Source organism: Ammospiza nelsoni, chromosome 6 (assembly GCF_027579445.1).
Source record: "Ammospiza nelsoni isolate bAmmNel1 chromosome 6, bAmmNel1.pri, whole genome shotgun sequence".
Taxonomy (NCBI): Eukaryota; Metazoa; Chordata; class Aves; order Passeriformes; family Passerellidae; genus Ammospiza; species Ammospiza nelsoni.
In genome coordinates this window covers 52,188,386-52,207,781 of record NC_080638.1, presented here as the reverse complement: position 1 = coordinate 52,207,781, position 19,396 = coordinate 52,188,386, and the positions used below count along the sequence as shown (strand labels likewise).

The window sequence follows — 19,396 nt, the reverse complement described above, 5'->3', positions numbered from 1 at the left end:
CCTATCGTTACAACAGCTGCCTGTCCCATGAACCCTTCCTCCTCTTCCTCACCCAGCAACACTTGATTAGAGTTGCTCGAGCTGAGGTTGTGCTTTGCCTTCAGTTCTTAAATTTTGAATTTGGCATGCAATTTTTTTAGCCTACATTCAGCTCTCAGAATAAGCTCAGTTCTTCCTTTTGGTAGTTGTCCCTCATGGTTCTAAGCTGCTCTTGCTCCAATCTTGGTGTCTGCTCTTCTGGATGGACTTGTCCTTGGAACCTAAGCTTGCTCCGGAGATGAGGCTGAAAGTAGATTGTTTTTGTCCCTTGTAAGAGCATGTAATGTAGGCACCTGTCTATTCAAGTGACTGCTTTGTTCGTTGAAAATTGCTACAATGTTAGCTTAATGTCTCGCAAGTGTTTTCTGCCTTCAGTTGTTGTAATGCCATGACTGTCAAGTGAAACATAAGTATTTTGTCGGTGAGTGAAAAACAACTGTGGCATTCTGTATGTCCACTATCAGGTTCCTGGTACAAAATAGTCAGCCAGTGTACAAGCTGTGGGAAGGAAAGGCACGATGGGCTCAAAGGCGGGGGTGGCTTCCTGATATTTTTGCTCAATTAAGTAACTTAATATGGCAGAGATTCAAGCCTGCTGGCTTGTGCCCGAGTAAAGTTTTCAGTTATGTTTAGCAGGGATTGAAGTATATATTGCAGTAGAGTTGAAAACACATTCTTGACATTGTGTGCTGAGAAATAGATTTAGGCTGTTGGGGGAAGAAATGCCACAAGCCCCAAAATCATTTGTAATCTATATCACTATTTCCAGAGATGGCCTGATCTGCTGCTGAAATCAGATGTGCTTGAAATAGAATTCTGATTTCAGTATGGTACAGAAATTAAAAATAGACTGCATTATGCCTCTCTGTATGGAAAAGTGTGCATCTTGATGGTGTTTTCATTGTAATAAATCTATTTAGACATGTCTACTGTATCTGTGTAATACTTCATCATAGTGGTGCTGGTTATGTAGTTAATGTGAAAAATTGTGTAGTTCTCAGCAAGTGAGTATTTCAGTGGTTGCTTTTTTGAAAAAACAAAGGCACTTTAAGGGTACTGGAGGTCTTAAGGGATCTGTATCTTTTCTGGTGGGCTGGCATAGTGCTCAGTGCATGAGACCTCATGATGCCTGTGGCTCAACCGTTTGGAAGCCTGTGTGCTTCTGTTAAGTCTGCCCTACTGATGGTTGAAGTCAGGGTGGCTTGCTTTATTCTTAATTAGGAGTTATATTATTTAAAGTGAGGTTAATATTTTCTAAATTAAGAACATTATTTAGGAACATGCAGATAAAGACAGTGCATAAGGGTTTTTAATTAATTCTGCTCTAAAGGAATTAGGGAAAAAAGTTTGTGGGTGTCTTCATGATGAACAAAATTAAAGCTAAGAAATAAAATTACAAAGTGGGCTGGTAAATTGGTAGAGCTTATCAGTTTCTTTTTTCTTTTCTGGTCAAATGGCTGTGTGAAGATCTGATTTAAGAAAGAGGCAAGGGAGTTAAGAGCTTGTTTTCTGTGGATAGATAGTAAACTATCTTCCCTAGAAAGATCAGTCAGGTGTTGATAGTAAGAAGCACTCCATCTGCTTAAGAAAGCTTTAATGGGAGGCCAAGAGGTATGGGGACAAACCTGTAGTAAATAATGTAATAGTTGCAAGTTAGCAAGCTGATAAAAGTGAATTAAGAAGTACATACTTTTTTTGAACTGTTCTGTTGGATCTGGACTTTTTTTTTTTTTTTTGCCTTTCAGCATTTTGTGCTACCTTCAAATTAATAATTTCTTACCAGAAGTTTATATTTAATGCATGAGGCAGTCTTGTGCTTAGTTAGTATCTAGCTAGGTTCAGCTGGGTGGGGAGGGAGATAATGTCAAAATGACAGGACTTCCTTTTTTCAGTAGATTAGTACTACCTCATGCATCTGTAATCAGAATACTGTCAAGACATGTTTTCTTGGATCCTAATTGTAAGAATAAATGTCATTTGGAATTTGATTCCTGACAATTAGCTAAATTTGTGGTAGTTAGTATTTTTTGTAAGTGCATCAGCCAAATGTTTAGCTAATTTTAGGAGCTTCTTTTGATATTATTCTTGATAGATTGGCTTCTTCCCAGTATCACAGTCACCACTATCACCATCATTCTTTCCTTAACCTTACACTGGAGTGGGATTAGCAGTTTGTTCTTTGCAGAGTAGATGAATGCAGTGCATACAGCAGTGGTTCAGTCTTTCCTAGTTCCAAATACTTTATGCTTGTGCTCATGGTTGACACACCTGTGGTGGTAAAGCTTTTTATAGTAAAGGGAATTATTTGATTCTGACCATCCTTTGCCAAAGAACTTGTTAGAGACACTTCAGCTTCCTAGGTTTGGCTTTAGATGACTAATAATGTTTTTAACTTAGACTGTTATGTAAAATATAAGAAAGAACCTCTCAAAACTAAAAGTACAGCTGGAGTTTTTCATTGCTTCATAAAAATGGTCCATCAGTATTGGTTGGCCTTAGTCTTGTGTATTTGGAGCTAGGCTTGTGTTTGTAGCAGTTAAGAGGTGACTTCATGCCCAAGTGTATTTTAACATTGCTTTGCATTTTTGGTCTTGCCCTTCCTCTGCTTTAACCTTCCTTGCTCCCTTTTTCTGTTTTTAGCTGCTCTGCCCTACATTGCCTCTTGATTGCATCTTTTCTAACAAATGACTATTCCAGTTGCTCCATGTATTCCTGCCCTTCCTTTACCACTTCCCATCCTGTTCAGGTAGTCTGTTACTCCTTTTTCTTTCTTTGCAATAAGGAAGAATTAGAGCTGTATTCTTTCATTTCAGTTCTGGGTTCTGTGACCAGGCCAGAGCAGCAGACCTGTCACTGCAGGAGGCTTCCACCTGTGTATCTGACCTGGGCTGCATCATGCAGAGGTGTGAATGACTGGGCTTGAGATCAGTTTTATCTCCAGCACTGGTGTTTACAGGCTCTGAAGCTGGCCAGATGTACCCATAACACATAAAGCAGAAATAAAGGAAAATACATGGTTCTGAGAATCTAGCTGCTAATATCCTATTAGGAATCAAAATACAATATAACTTGTAACTTGAGAGATATCATTTTACTTTTCAGAAGGATTTTATGAGCCTGATGTTAAAGTGTGTTGTGTACTGGGGGATGACAGATTAGTTGGTTTATTTTATTCTTGGGTATATTCCCAATATCTCTGAAGGAATTGGCTAACCTGTCCTGTAAGTGCCTACAGCAGTGTTTGAACATATGGTTTTCAGCTAGTGTTTTAAAGTAGGCCAAAATTGTTTTTGTAATTGAAGATAGATTGTAAAGTCTGACAGTTCTATTCAGTTCCTTTGTTATTGTTTCTGTTCAGAGTGTGATAACCTGCACTGAAAGGAGGGGAGTCAGTCTCTGGGGCTCCTGTGTTAGCTATCTGATTCTAGCCTTTTGCATGCAGATCAGTTTGTAGATTGTCCTTTATATATGTTTGTATATATTTTAGAATATGATAAATAATGATGGAATCATCTCAATAAAACTAAGTCTCTTACGTTACAAATGCTGCCTGCATTTCTCAGTTAATCTTGCTTTGTATTTAATGCTTTATAGCACTGGTGCCCAAAGTTTTCAAGTAATGTTTCAGCAGAGTAGGAAGAGGATGTGGTGTGTGGATTTCTGCTTCCACAGGACCTGAATTGCTGGTTCAGAACTTCCAGTATGCTGGGTCTTGCCTGGTGTGCCCATTCCTGTGCCAAGCTAAGGGAGGATAAGTTACTTTGTGGGAAGGGGTTGGTGCCAACCAAGCATGAGGTGCAGGTGTTTCCTGCCCTTACAGGTCCTGTGGGAGTTGTCTTTGTGGCCACTGTTGGAGGTGCTTGGTTATCTTTATTTGATGACAGTTTATAGATGTAGCCACATAATAACTTCAAGAACTAAGAGAAGGAGATTTTGCATTTAAATATTTCTGACAAGGACTTCTGAAAGATCTCTTTTTACAGGTTTCCCTCTAGGTAATTCAAATGAACTGATGTCTGCAATTATATAATTTGTGGAATTGTATGTCTGCTTTGTCCCACTGCTCAAGTCATCAGTGAGGATGATAATCAGTGTTAGTCCCAGTACTAATCCCTGGGCTATGCTGGTGTGACTGGTCTCCAGCTGAACCTCCTGCCATTCACCACAGCCTCTTCAATCCAGCAGTGCAGCCAGTTTTCACTCCACCTCACTGTCCACTACTTTAGTTGGTAGTTCATCAGCTTGTGTGAGTATGTGGTGGTAGATGATGTTAAAAGCCTTATCAATGCAGAGATGAGCAGCATCCACTGCTCTCCCATCAAGGTTATTTGCTTCGACAGCTTCCCTCCCCTCAGCCCTGTGAGGCCACATCTGGAGTGTAGTGTCCAGTTCTGAGCCCCCAGTGTGAGAGCTGGAGTTACTGAGGAGGGGCCTGAGGTGATTAAGGGACTTTCCTCACATGAAGAAAGGCTGGGAGAGTTGAGACTGCTTGGCCTGGAGAAAAGAAGGCTCAGCAGGATCTCCTCAGTGTGTACAAATACCTGAAGGGAGGGTGCAAAGAATGAGGGCCAGGTTTTTTCAGGGGTGACAAGAAGTAAGAGGCAACAGAGGATGTTCTCTCTGAGCATCAGGAAATACTTTCTTACTGTGAAGGTGACTGACCACAGTTTGGAGACTGAGTCTTCATTCTTTGAGGTATTTAAAAGCTGTCTGGACATGGTCCTGGGCAGCTGGCTCCAGGTGGCACTGCCTGAGCAGGGGGGTTGAACAGTCAGTCTCCAATGGTCACTTTCACTGTGACTTTTTTTAAAGTTTGTTTAAATGTTTGTATTCCTGATCCTATTTCACCAAAGATCCATCAAATCTCAGGACCTTCTTGTCTTTCTTGTACTTTGTCCCTTGCCAGATTCAACTCAAATGGGCTTCAGCTTTCCTGGCATGCTCAAACAATACCTTGGTTTTTGCGGAGTCGGCTGGCCATGCTTTCACTTCTTCTGTTTCTTTGTTTGAGTTTTGTCAGGAGAGTCTTGTCAATTGATGCAGACCTGTCATTTTCACTTAACATCCTGCACATAGAGGTGGTGCATTCCTGAGCTTGGAAGAAGTGATGGTTGAAAGTTCACCTCTTAAGATCTTTATAATGATGGAGTAGTAGCAGAATAGCTTTATTTCTATCCTGTAGTTTTCAAATGTGTACTCTTAGAAGAAGTGAAAGTAGTAGGCCTCTAGAGTGTATTTTGTGAAACCATGAGCAGATGCCCGAGTTAACAAACACCAAGTTAGCCTTGTGCATCAAATCTCTAGTTCCAGGCAGCTGTATAAGATTTGTTTTAGCATGCAAGGTTACTTGTTTTTTCCCCTAAATACAACAGAATAGAATTTATCATTTTCAAAAGTAGAAGGTGTTAAGCATATAGATGCTTTTGTTACATTTTTGATACCTGCTGTACAGACAGCATTCCAGTGTTTGTTAAAATGGTTCTGTTTTATTGCAGTGGTAGTCACTATTCCTTATTCTGGTTTCAGCATTTGTTTTTCCAGACTTTCACTGGGATATGATGAATTGTCACCACTATGCTCTTCTATTCTTTTGATAGAATGGGACAGAGGTTGATATTTTATGGGACAGTGTTCATAAAGTTGGTTTTCTTGCTTCTTCAAAACCAGTGATAAAATGTTCAGATCTTCCAGACTTAGCTGGTTTTCCCTGCGTCTATTTACAGGTTTATTTATTCAGTTTTGTCAATTGAACCCTAGATACAAAAGCATTTCTTTAATGCATCTGCATAGTTTCTTGTTGAATATATTACTCAGAAATACCTACTGGCCTGTATCTAAAAGTCTGTGACCCATTTGTCCAGGGTTTAGTTTTTCACATAAACAAAACTGACTTTTCAAAATAGCCTCACAGCCTTCTGGGTTAGTCTCCACTGCCACATACAGGCTGTGGCATCTGGGTGGTCTGTGAGCTTCCAGGTGGCAAGGTTAGAGCTGCTGGGATTCAGGAAACTGGTGACTGACACATTGCAACAGTCTTGTTGTGGAACTCCAGCTCCAATCTCTGTAAACCAGCAGCCATTCTATAACTTCTGCTGCTCACTTTGAAGGGTAACTGCCTGTCTTTGGATATTCCTGGTATGTCTTTTATATATGTGTGTATATATATATATATATGTATGTATATGTATATATGTGTGTATATATATGCTTATATATATATGTATGTATATATATGTATGTATGTATGTATTGATGGTCCTGCAACTGGATAGTCCTTGATAATCCTTTCTTTGGAAACTGCCATTTTCAAATGAAGTGGATCTCAGCAGGAAGCTGAGCTGTGTATGGATTAATTCCTTTGCTTAAGGAACTTTGTGTGCTGGGATAGTATTTTTAGAATTGCAGAAAGTAATCAGGGTTGGCTGGTGAAGAAAGAAATGGCTGGTTACTTTGGATGACCACCTACAATGTGTAATCTTCCCCTTTGCTAAGCGGAGTTGCATTGATAGCATATTAATATATTAACTTTACTTAAAATAGAGAAGCATCCATTCCCTCTGGGGTATGCTGCACCTGATTCTGTCAGTCAGGAGCAAGGAAAATGGATGTTGTCAGACCAATTTGAGAAGCTCTGTGTGCTGATACAGTGAGTACACTAATAGAACTGTAAAACTTAGAGCTGCAGAAAATGACTGTTGGGTTTTCATGTGGTTGTCAGATTCAGATTGTAGCTGTTCTCTGCCCCTATTTCCAAAAGTCAGCATTCAAGCAGTTATTTGTTCCCAGCTGATGCTTGGGAACAGTGAGCTCTGTAAGGGCTCATGAAATTACAATTTTTGCATTTGTCAATTCCCTATTTGAAAAAAGAATTCCTGTTTTCAAGACAATGACAGATAATATTATGATTTCCTTCTGTCACTGTAGGATGCTTGGCTTCTACAGCCTGTTTCTCTGGCTTTCTGAGTCTTTGAATCCATGCCTGAATATAAAAAACCCCTGACCTGTTGCACTTTGAGTTTGAAGAAAAAAATGAATAGACTAATAAAAAATTGCTTGCTATATTCTGTGATGTCTAAGAGTTGATCTCGAAATGGCTTGGAGGTATAGTGTAGAGTTTCATAATGATATGAACAGCCAAAAACTTTGCAGACTCTAGTAAACAGTGATTGCAGTCTTAAAGGCATGGTGTATGCCTGGTTTGAAAGTGGGAAGTTAGTGCAGTGCTGCTGGTTTTATTTGTCATACTGGAGTTTTACCATAGCACTCCAAGACAGCAAAATTCTGTGCAACTTTGAGGAATATTTTACCTTTTGTAAAGTTAAAGTTGTGTCTTTTCCAGAAAGCTCTCAGATGCCAGATCAGGTTAATAACACAAAGCTGGTTTGAGCACATTTCTGCAGACTTCTGTCCTCACCCTACATGAAGCATTGTCCTAAGGCCTAGGGCATGGCTGCTCTAGGTTTGGAAAGTGCTGCTGCTCCCAAAATGGATTTTTCTCTGGTGGATACAGATTCACCAGTGTCACCTGCAGCAAAATATCAGGTGCAGCTTTGCTACAATAGCCATGGTGTTTGTATTCAGTTCTGTCCTCTGTGTCTCTCAGGAAGAATTACTTGGTCTGAGTAGAAGTCATCTCTGTCTATTTACAATTTGCCTGATTTGTAGATTATGGTTCTATTTGTGGTAGCAGGAAACCCAGCTACAAGAACTGGGAATCCTAACACTGACAGCCAGTCTTTTCTGGAGTCATGGTTTTTCCCTTGTTTGAGATTATATTCATTAGGAACAAATTTTCTTTTTGGGCTGATGGATATAAGTATCCTCTTGCAAGTGTTGCAGGTGTGACTTGTTAACACAGTGTCCCTTTGTGGTCCTTTATGGCCAAAGGAGACCTGGTGGTGTTGCTGGTGGGGGACGTGGGGCTGGGGCTGTGACAGCAGGCCTGAGGCTGCTGCTGGAGCTGCATTCTTGCTGCAGCACAGGAACCATGCAGGTCTCAGATGAGATGGAAGATGAGGGGTCTGCAGGGACCTGGGACTGTTGAAAGTCCAGACTGCTGGAATCTGGCACAAGTGGATTATCTTTGCTGCCTGTGCAGAAGTGAGATAGGCCCAGCAAACTAGCAAGGAAGGTACTTAGAAATAAAAACATTGAAATCTCAGTTTGGAGGGGGCAGAGGCAAGACAAGCTCAGGCTTCCTAGAGGTTTGTAGAAAGACTACAGAAATCTTTTCAGCTCTTTATCTGAACAGTTTGAAACACTGCTTGTAGGGTCTGGTCAGCCCTACTCTGTGATTCAGTGCAGGCTGGGAGTCTGAGGGATAGGCTGAGGAAATTACTAGGGGTGTGCACCAAATTAAGCCAGGGCAGGAAAACAGATTCTCAGCAGACATGCTAACAGTTTATTAGGATACTAGAGGCAGTTACCTTGTGAAAACATGCTGGTCAATCTTTCTGCCTTAATACAGAGAGGAGACCTTTGTTCAGAAAGTTATATGGCCTTCCTAGATATTTTAGAACTGGAGTGGGCAATGTACTTACTCTGTAATGTGTGCTAAAATAAATGTTTAAACTATTTCTTCAGCTTGTGTTGTCACCTGTGAGCATACCAGAAAAACAAGTGCTGCCTAGCAGTTCTCCTATTATTCTTCTAAATGGTGAGGATTAATATTCTGAGAAGATTATGGCAGTTTACTGGACCTTATAGTCTGTATGCATTTTGTTTATTATTTTATCAAACATCTGAAAGCTCGGGGATGAAGCTAGGTAACACTTAATACTGCTGTGCCTTTCTTGTTCCTTAGAGCCCAGTAAATGTGTATGTTAAAAGCTGCTTTATTTCAAACCACTGCAGAGTTTGAGTAAACATGGAAGAGACTGTAAGGTCTCAAGTTGCCAGCTATGAATGCCAGAAGGTATGAAGGGGCTTGGAAGAATATGCAGCTTCATTTTCAAGGTCTAGAATAAAAAAAATCTGAAAACTGCCAGTGTTTTTCCTAAAACTTCTAGACACCTAGTGGAATAATCACCATTTTAACCCCTAGCTAGGGAGTGGGCTTAAGGCAAATGGGTTTGGAAGACTTTCTGACAGTTGTTCAGCCCTCGGTTACATCACTTATCAGGCATTCATAGCAGAAACTTCTTAACTTTTTTTTCAATGTGCATAGCTCTTAAATGTTGTCAGAAGTTCCTCACCCAACTGTCTTTTGGGATTTACAAATGCAGAGTGCTTGGTCTGCCGTGGGTGGTTTGAGGACACTAAAATTGCAGTGAATTGAAGTGTAATCATAACTGGGCTTGAGGGCTGTGATCTCTTCTCTAAGGGTTTGCCAGCAAAAGAAGCAGCTCTGTAATAAATGTAAAATGGTAAAATGTTTATTTCAAGCCATTAAGGAGCATCCCCAGAGTATTTCTTATCAATTGCATTGCAGTAAATCTGTGCACTGCTCCAGTTTATACATTGGCAACCATTGCATGACTCTCCTCCAACTTTACATGGAATGAATGACAGTAATGCTCATTCATTATTTCCACAAATGAGCAGTGATAGATTTATATATATGTGTGTTCAATGAGCTGATGTTGCCCTGAGCCCAGAGCAGGAGGGCAGGCCAGGTGTACCCTCTGTGTGGCTGAAAGAGCAGCACATTCTCATGGAGCTGCAGTGCCACTCTGAACTTTTTGCCTCCATGCAACCCTGATCCTATACCAGCCTGATCTGTCAGGTGTCTTTCAGAAGTGCACAAGGCACACAGCATAATTTAACAGCAAGCCCATTAACTGGCATAACTATTCCCACATCTTGGAAGGCCTGAGAACAGGTACCAAATACCCAATGGATTTCTCCAAACTTTTTGTTGTTCACTCTAGTTCCTGCTGTGGTTCCTGGCTGCTTGGAAGCTCTGAGAATTCAATAGACATTTCTGGACCATGTTTTGTTTCTTGTGGTCTGATAGTGATCCCAAACTCTCCTGGTCAGGATGAAGTGCTGCCAGTACCATCTCTGACTACATCTTTAAGGAATTCATCTGCTTCAGAAGCTTGATGGAGCAGCTGTGCTTCATACTCTTAGCTGGAAAAAATACAGCAGTTCCTTTAAAACTGCTTAGAATCCCTTCTTTAAGGACCGGGTATTCCAGGAAGCAACTTGAAACTGTAGCTGAATTCAGATATTTATAATTTCAAGCACAGTTTAATTGTGTATGCTGGGTAGTGTCAATTCAGTGTCCAAATATAGATACTTAAGTAGTTTTTTGTTTCCAGCAGCAGTATTGAAACATTCAGCCAATTTAAGTCGGTACAAGACATGAATGTATAATGAAACTCGTTTTGAGGGCAAGAATTGTGTGTGTTGCCACATAGCCTAGAAGAAGTCTTGAAGCTTGTGAAACTTGTTTTCAGCTCTGGATATCATCTTTCCTTCCTGCCTTTCATTAGAGTGGTTTGCAAGAGGTGTTTTGTAACTTTGTGAACATATTGGAAGGATTCTGTGGGCAGTAAGTTCTTTTCAGTGAAATGCAGGTGATGAATCTGATGTATGGTTACATCTGCATCACCTGGCTGCTTGGAGGAGTAACTTCAACATGAAGTTACATGGGAAGGTGCCAGGGCTGTGGCCATCCCTTTCTAGGATGTGCTGCCCATGCTGGGACTGGAGCTGTGGTTTGTCAGCATGATGGCCCTACATAATTATCTAATTGGAAGGGAGCAGTGTGGGAGGCAATAGTAAATCATACTGGAGTTGCAGTAGGTGTGGAAAGCAGAGGGTAGGCAAAGGTGTTAAAGCAAAAACTAAGCTGAACTGAGAGGAGAATTTTTCAGTGTGCAGCAATAATTGTGGGCCCAATTGCTACTAGGTTGCTTGAGGGCATTCCACTTATGTGGAATTATTGTTGCAATTAAACAGTAGTCCTTGGCATTAAGTGTCTTTAGCTTTAAATCTCTTCCTTTGAGACAATTCAGTTAATTGGAATATATGTTATTGCCTAGTTATGTGTTATTGATGCTGTTGACTATAATGCAATTAAAAAGGGACTTAAAAAAATTTACACAGTGATAGCCAAGAATTTGTTTTGCTATTCAGCTAGGCTCCTTTCCTTCTGCTCTAGCAGTTACATGAAGCAAGTCACAGTAAATATGTAGTTATATGTATCAATATGCATTAATCTTTTCTGTGCATTCTAGAGAATTTGGAAAAAAGTGGATTGTGTCCACCCACACTTTTTTTCCACTAACACAAATGGAGGAATGGGTTAAATTTTTATTAGTAGTTCTTTCCCCCATTTATATAGGTGCTGCCTCTTTTTTGGTGGTTGAAATGACTATGATTCTTAGTAACCAAGACAGAGCTATATGACAGCCACATTTTGGGTTAAAAGACAATTGCCATGGAAATATGATGCTTAGATAGCATCATTCTGAAGTCCTAATTGCATGCAAGACCTTGCCAGAATTTCAAAGCACATCAGCTCTCTTGGACTGGGACAGAGCTTCTGCTCTTAGGTGCTCGCTCTGGAGCAATGTAGTGAGTGTTACAGTGTTTTGTTGCACCTCTATTAACATAGTATTACTTAATTTTAACTTGTGCCTTCATAGTTATCAATGTAACTAATTTTTTCTACTTTTGCGAAGTAGTCTGACTAAGCAAAATACAGGAAATGGTGATGGCAAGTTTTTTGATCTCATTAGTCATCATTAATATTGAGATTTCCATGAAGTTGCTTGGTAAATGTGCCAGCATGGCCAAGGAGTTGCTGTCTGAAATGACATACTGAAGTGATTTTGAGCCTTGTTGGCACATTGCAATGGCAAGTAGAACAGGTTGTGTTAAGCCATCACAGGACCTATTTTTGAAAATTGTGGAATATTTAGATCTTTACAAAGCCATTTAAGTACAGCAAAGGTAGCACATAATTACTAGTTCATGTCTTAGCATATGAACACTTTTACTTAAGCATTGTGTAGTATGTATGTGCACAGGATAACAGGTAAAATCAAAGTAACTTTCTATTACATACTGGCTAATAAATATTTTGGTCCATATTAACATTTCTGTATTTATGGTTTTGCCATTTGGGAAATTTTCTTATGTAAGCACTGGGAGGCTCGATCTACACAACAATTATCTTACTTGTTTTGTAGACTGAACTTTTTCAAAGTTTCTTTTATATGTTGAGGGTGTTTCTTCTGGGTTTACACTGCCATAGCAAACAGCTCTTCCAGGATAAAACATATAAGTAGTGTTCTCACAAACAATCAGAATTTTGCATATGGGTTTATTGAAGCATATGTCAGTCATGTGACTATCTTATGCCTTAGTAAACAGCCCTTACAAAGAGTTCAGTAAAAAGATGGTCTAGCTGAAAAAAGATGCATTGCAAGAACTGGATTTTCCTGAATAACTACAAAAGCAAAAATGTTACCTAACAATTTTTTTTGTTTACTTAGTTGATGTTAACTGTTTTTAAAGCAATGGCATACATATACTGTAATTGTACTCAAACTCATCCTGTAGGAAGAGAAAGCATTCATTTGGAAGCATTAAGAACATTTCTTTATACATTTCTAGTAATTTTCTTGCCAGTAAATTCTTTTCATTAGTGAAGGCTAGAGAGACATTTTCTGTATCAGTCTTTATTTTTTCCCCATTGGGGTAAAAGTTTATTCTTAAGCAGTTAAATTTATTTAGATGATTGTATTTTTTATATTGTACTGTGTCTTTAGAGAAGAGCAAAGCTTATAACCACTGGTGTGGTAGATTCCTCAAAGAAAAAAAAATGCTTGTGAGAAGCAAGTATCCCAGAGAGGGCAGACAGAGGGAAATGGTACCTGTCTCCTGAAGGGAATAAAACCCATCTGCTAAGTGAGAGAGATGAGAAAAGCTATGGGAAGGAAATAACTGAATCAAAAGACTTGAGACTTTCAAAGACTTTTTCTCAGGAATACTGTTCTTTTTAAGAAGTGATGGTGACAACCTATTTAATTTGCTTTACCTGAGCAATGAAATGTTCAGAGTCCTATTGCAAATAGATCATGCAGTTTAATCAGGTCTTTGAAAAGAAAATAAATGTGAGTTTGTGTATGAAGTAGGAAAAGCTGCCCTGGATAATTTCACAAGGAAGGGAAGCTTACTATATTGCAGCTTGGGCTGCAAGAAGCAGCGTGAACACATCCAGGAAAATCCCTCTGTCCTGCTTTTCCTGTAGGTCTCTAAGTAGCCTGCTCTTGATTGCCGTCACTGTTGCTTTTCCTCTGGTAAAAGAGGTGAGAGGAGAAGAAAAATAAAGGAGACTGTGGTAAGGATGAAAACTGTAGACTTCACAAAGAAACAGAGCAGGCCAACTTCTCACTATTCCTCCAGGAGACAGTGGAAGCTGTTCAGTGCAGTCCTTTGTAGATGGGAAGGTATGAGGGAGTGTAGTAAGTGCTTTTCAACCAAGAAGATTGTGGAGGAAGACCTGTGTTTTTGGCTGGTCTTGAGTCCAGGAAGCAGACACTAGAAAGGGAGGGGGCAATGGTAAGCAGAACCTCATAAAATGGAATTTAAAAAAACCTGCAGCATGTAACCAATATAAGTGTGTTCCAGGATGTCTCTCTTCCTGCAGAACGTGAGTATCTGGGGCTGTGGCTTGCTGCTGGAGGTGGCTTTGGCTTTCTTGACTTGATGTTCAAATGGAAAGCCTAAGCAGCTGGCCTATATTTTATATAGAATAGAGTGTTCAGATTAACTAGCAAGAAGGAGCTGCATTTGAGGGGTGCAAGTTGTTTTGGGAGAGCAGAAGATCCTAGGGCACCCTCTGTTAGCTGTGTTGTGCATTGGACTGATTATAAATACAGCACCTTGTCACAAGGAGCATGTGCATCAAAGGTAGCTCTTCAAGGAAATTGTGTGGGTTATGGCTAAGGGAATCAGAAATTCACATTGTATTTTAAGTGGAATGCAGTCATAAGTGCAAAAAATATGGGGTTTTCTATTATTAATCTTATTAGTGCTTTCTTTAGGTCATTTTTATCAGCGTTGTCATCAGTGTTACAGAAATACTTCCTATCGTGTTTAAAAAAAAATTAATTTGTTATTATTCTTCTGTACAATCACAGAAGGTCCAACTTCCAAAAGAGCTTGCAACTTAAACAGACGAACTGAGACATGCTGGAGAAAGAAAATACACAGACAGTGAATTGCAGTGACATTTGTATTTAGAACAGATTTTGGGACAAGTTTGTAGAGGAAGTGGAAGAAAAAGGAAAAAGCGGTCAGAGGAGAGGAGAATTAATAGCAAGAAGAGAAGGGGTGGAGTACCTCAAAGATGAAAGAGCTGGGGGGAAAGGGATTGAATCAGTAACTAATTAGTCATTTATTTAGTGGGAACATTTAGATTAATACCTTAGGAGTGATGAGAATGCTAATGTGGTTTCCAAGTGACATGATGTAGGTGGTTTTCAGAAGAAAACATAGCGTTCATTGTAAATGTATAAGCTGAATTTTTCTTAAAGATCACAGATCTCTTCCTCCACCCACACTGTTCTTACACTTCTTGATTTCATCTATTTGCTATGAAATGTATTTATCTTTTTAGCCACAGTCATAAGATTCAAGTTTAGGAGAAAAAGCCAGACTTGATTAGTGGAAGCAAAAGATCGCATCCTGTGTAGAACTGGTCATATCAAGTGTAAAATTGTGTTCTCCTACATACAGATTGGAGAGCTCCTGTCAGTTGCCTATAGGCATTAAGTTTGTCCTTTAAGACCCTGGCTTCTTAACATATGTTGATGTAAGAGATGATACACTTCCCTCTCTGAAGCAGAGGGGAAAAGGACTTAGGCTAGGCAGTCAAGCCAGAAAAAGAAGTTGCAAGCCTCATTTGTGTGCATCCCACTCATCTGTCCTCCCTTTTGATGCAGCCAGGGAATGTATCCCACAGCCACCTACAATACTCACCTCTCCTTGCCCTTTGCATGGCTTGAGAATTCCCTTGTCTTCTCCTTGTCTGCCCTTGTTTACCCATATGTATCTTTCTAATACAGATTCTAGATCTGCACCCTCTGCCATCTGTGCATGTGTATGCCAAGTAGATGCATGGAGTGGTAACTATTATGTAATAATGAGAACATAATGTAATTAATATCTACAAGGATCTGTGTTAAAGAAAATACAATGTTAAGATACTGCATTGAAATGTACTGAGTCCTTGAAGCAAAGTTGAACTTGGAGAGATAACTATTGCTGTGGGAATTCCTAACTTGGTTGGTATGTAAAAGTCTGGCAAATTTTGGGTACCTGGTTTACTGCTCTGTAAAGTACAAGTAATAGCTGAAGCTATTCCAAGTCCCAGAGGAGATGAGGAGGGTGACAGAGCATAGCAGGGATTCTGAGGCCACTGGAAAAGAAATTGAGATACACATCCAGAAGAAATCAGATTTCATGTGGTCTGCATCATGTAGGATAAATTTTTTAAGTCCAGCACAGTTAATTTTTAACATAGTGTTTACTTAGCTCAATGATCATATTCACAGTTTTGTAACAAAGGTTGCAACTTGCATTTTTACCCAGTTAAAGAGAGGGAGAGGTAGGTGTCTTTACAGTGGTCAATGACAGATCTTTTAATTTTTTTTTCCTATCAAATCTGACTGCAGCTCTATGTAGCACTACAGTGAACTGAGGCGTTTGTTAATGATTAAATGGAAGTTTTTTTCTGACCTATTATTTGGAAAGATCTGTGTTTTATCATGCAAGCTTGGCATTGCTTCCATAACAAAATGCGGTCCTGTGATGAAGTCAAACTCTCTTATACCAGAAGTATTAGGTTTCTTAAATAGAATACTAAAGCAGTCATGGTTATTTTTTAAATAAAACAACAAAAATGCATTCACTTGGTGGCAGTTCTTTAGTACTTCTGGGGTTTTGTGTGGACTTCTCATGGTTACCTTCTAAAGCTGTTAGGTAAACATGCTCACTTTTTAAAGCTGTAAGTCAAAAGGAAGTGTATTTTACAGCTCATTAAAATATTATTTTTGTGTGTGATGTGGAAAGCAGTTCAAAGTCTGACCCAATACTGCTCTTTGATAGCAGTATTAGGGAGATGGATCATTTACACCCCTCACTGCCAGTTTTGGCATGGTGCTCTTTGTCAAGCCAGCTGATACACTATATTTGGAAATGTGGCTGTGTTCTGTATTACTAAGCTTATTCATCATTGCTGTCAGTGTACTCGCTCTTTGGAAAATGCTTTCAGGAATTTTCAGCAACGTTCATTTGAAAGAAAGCATGGCATAGTACTTAAAAGCTATTCACCAGAATACAGCCAGAAAGCCAAACTCAAAAAGAAAAAAAAAAACCAAATTGCTTTTCCACTGAAATGTGTGCTGCTTCTTCAGACATCCATAAAGTTTGTGATTCATCTGAAGGATTTTTTGTTTTGCTTCCCCTCATGTAGTACTGCTGTATTTTTATATATATATGTATCTTTTATATGTGTTTATTGCTTTTTCTGTTGTCATGCAGGTACTGCCAAACACCCCTTCCTTTCATTGCTGTGTCAAAAAGAGAGTTCATACTTTCTTTCTAAACAATTGTTTTAGTCACTTGCAGAAAAAAACCCCCACCTTTTTGTCTGAAATTTTATTTAAAATAAAAAATATACTGTTTTTCTTCCACACCTGAAGTTACAAATATGCCATGGAATTCTAGGATTTTTTTTTTAATCGAATTGAAATTTAACTCTATAATCTGTTTCATGAGCTGAATTACAAAGGTGGTTTCACAAAGGAAGCACACTTACTTTCTCCATATCGGGTCTTCTGCTATCATTATAATCATCATTTGCTGGTTAAATACAGCAGAGCACTCCTTAACTAAACTTTTTCCCAACCACAAAATTGGATGAAGTGTTCTGTTAGATTTCAGAAGTTTTGAAAAAACATTCATAATCTATTTTTAAATTATTTATTTCATACAATATAATGTGTGACTTTTTAATGATACATAGACTTCACAGTGCTGGTATTTGGAATTCATTTTCCAGACAGCTATGTATAGCAGCAAATCCTTTCAAATTATGGCTCTTGCTAAACAATACAGCTGTCAAATGCATTAGGTTTAAATAGTTATATCTGTTTCATGTTACTGAGCAGTGAATGAAGATGAGTATGTAGGAAGTAGAAACCTGTTTTTCTGGTTGGGAATTGGATCCAAAAGTACAGTTTTGATCAAGGTAGATGATTCCTTAAAAGGAAATACTTCCTTAACCAGATGTCCCAAGATGTCAGTCTGATGGTTTTGCTTTTTTTGTGTGTGTGAGAGAGAGACTTGCTGATTTAATCATGCATGCAGAATATTTTCTCTGTAGAAATTCTGATGGCTAAGAAGCAATAGTTAGACAGGATGCATGTATCAAAGGAGAGAGCAGAGATACTCACAGAACTTATTTCATATTCATATACTGGTAGCAGTATACTGAAAAAATGCATTTCTGATTATGGTGCCATCAATCTTATGAGTTGTGTTCAATGAGCTTGTTTTCTCCTATGGTATGTTTGCTGTGTTTTATTTGAGCATCAGTAGTAGCTGAGACATATCTTGTATTTGTCTTGAATTTCTTACTTGTGTAAACCAGATTTCAGCTAGTTTTCTGGTGTTGGTCTCTGAAACAATATTCATCTAGGGTAGCAATATAAATACAAAGCATTGTTCAAATTTTCCTTTTCATTGTATTTGGGAAGCTGAAGTTCAATCCTCTGAAATCAGCTTTATCTTTAGACATAATCCTTGCCAATACTTTCATTGGAATAATGGATTATTGCTACTAACGTGTTTCATACAAGGAAAAATTCAAAAATGGATGCTGACTGTGTACCATATTTGAACAGCTTTATGTATTGCTGTGTTGTTTTTCTGAATCCACAGTGGCACTTTTCATGTCTCCATTTATAAAATGTGCACAGTTTTCTTTGGTTTTTTTCTTCTCATAAATTTACTGATGGATGTTTATATTTCAAGCAGATTATTCCTCTCAATACAACTTTAAAATAATAATGGAAAGAAAAAAGCATGCAGTATATTGGTAGTTGTTTATACAGAACATTTGCTAAGATTGTTTTTCCCCAGTTTATTGATCAGTTAGCTTGCTTTATTTTTGGAAATGAGAAAACAAAATCCTTCAAAATAATTTCATTTTTTTTTCAACATGCATATCTTAATACTTATGAGTATCTTGATATAAACTATAGGTTATCATTCAAATCTTTTATAATGAAATATACAGTGTATAAGTATTTTAATTTTCTGATGATTCTAAAGATGCAGGGACTTGTGCTTAGAGGGAATGTAGAAAACATTTGTATGAATCAACACAGAACTGTACTGTTCTTGCTCTAGAAATTTTGGACTCCATCTACAGTCCTGCTATTGGATCCATTTCAGACCCATCTGACTTGATTTTTCTCAAGAGCTGAAGAGTCTAAAAGAAATGTAGCAGGATGACATATAGGAGAGTGGAACATGCAATAGGTGATGTGCAAATAAAGTCTTGGTGAAAGATGTACCGTGAGAAAACTCCTGGGGGGTAAAGAAAAAAAAAAAAACAGAAGGAAAGATTGTATAATGGGAAGACCATGAAAATAAACTCTTAAGTTAATTTTTTGTTGATATTGTTATTCTTTATCTTTGTCTCACAGTGCATTATGGCAGGTTGACCTTTTATATGGATCCTATTTCCAGTGAGCACTATTATAAATTCAACATGGATTGCATAATGAGCATTACTGCCCCCTTCATCTGTGCTGAAAAATATTAAGAAATCTCCTATCAAATGTAACTGTTTGTGGTAGAACAGCACCTTTCAAGGGGATGTGCAGTGTTCACTCACAAACATCAAGAGATGTGATCAGACAATGGTTCTCACATTGAATCTGTGGGATCTCTCCTTACCAGCTGCATGTGTGGGCTTTTCATGGTAGAAACTGTATTGGGAAAGTAAGTTATGCAGCTCAGGGGGACTGATAAAATGAAGCAGCCCAGGTGGGTTGTTTGAGCCTCTGACATCTATCTGTCAGAGAGTGCTAAAATCAGGGGATGTGGATATGCCCCAGGACTTCACTGTTTGTGTGTACTCAGAGCTAGTTTTGTTCTTGCTCTATGTTTAATGTCAGAAAGTGAAAGACTCAGTTTCTTTGCCTTCCCTTTGGAAAACACCTTATAGTTTTGCCTTACTTCCCTTTTATGAGGTGTTGCTTTTCAGTCCGTTTCGAGCTCCTTTAATTTTGAGTTAATGAGTTAACAGTGTTAACTTAGCTTGCTTCCTGATCATTCAAAGCTACTATTTAAAATAAACCTTGGGTTTGGTAGCTTCTTGTTCTCTCTA

At 38.7% G+C, this 19,396-nt stretch overlaps 1 protein-coding gene across 1 annotated transcript in view; it reads left to right on the top strand.

Moving 5' to 3' along the window:
• Positions 1-19,396, top strand: part of SETD3 (SET domain containing 3, actin N3(tau)-histidine methyltransferase) — a 62,084-nt gene that overhangs the window by 861 nt on the left and 41,827 nt on the right. The gene's annotated exons all lie outside the window — the stretch shown is intronic.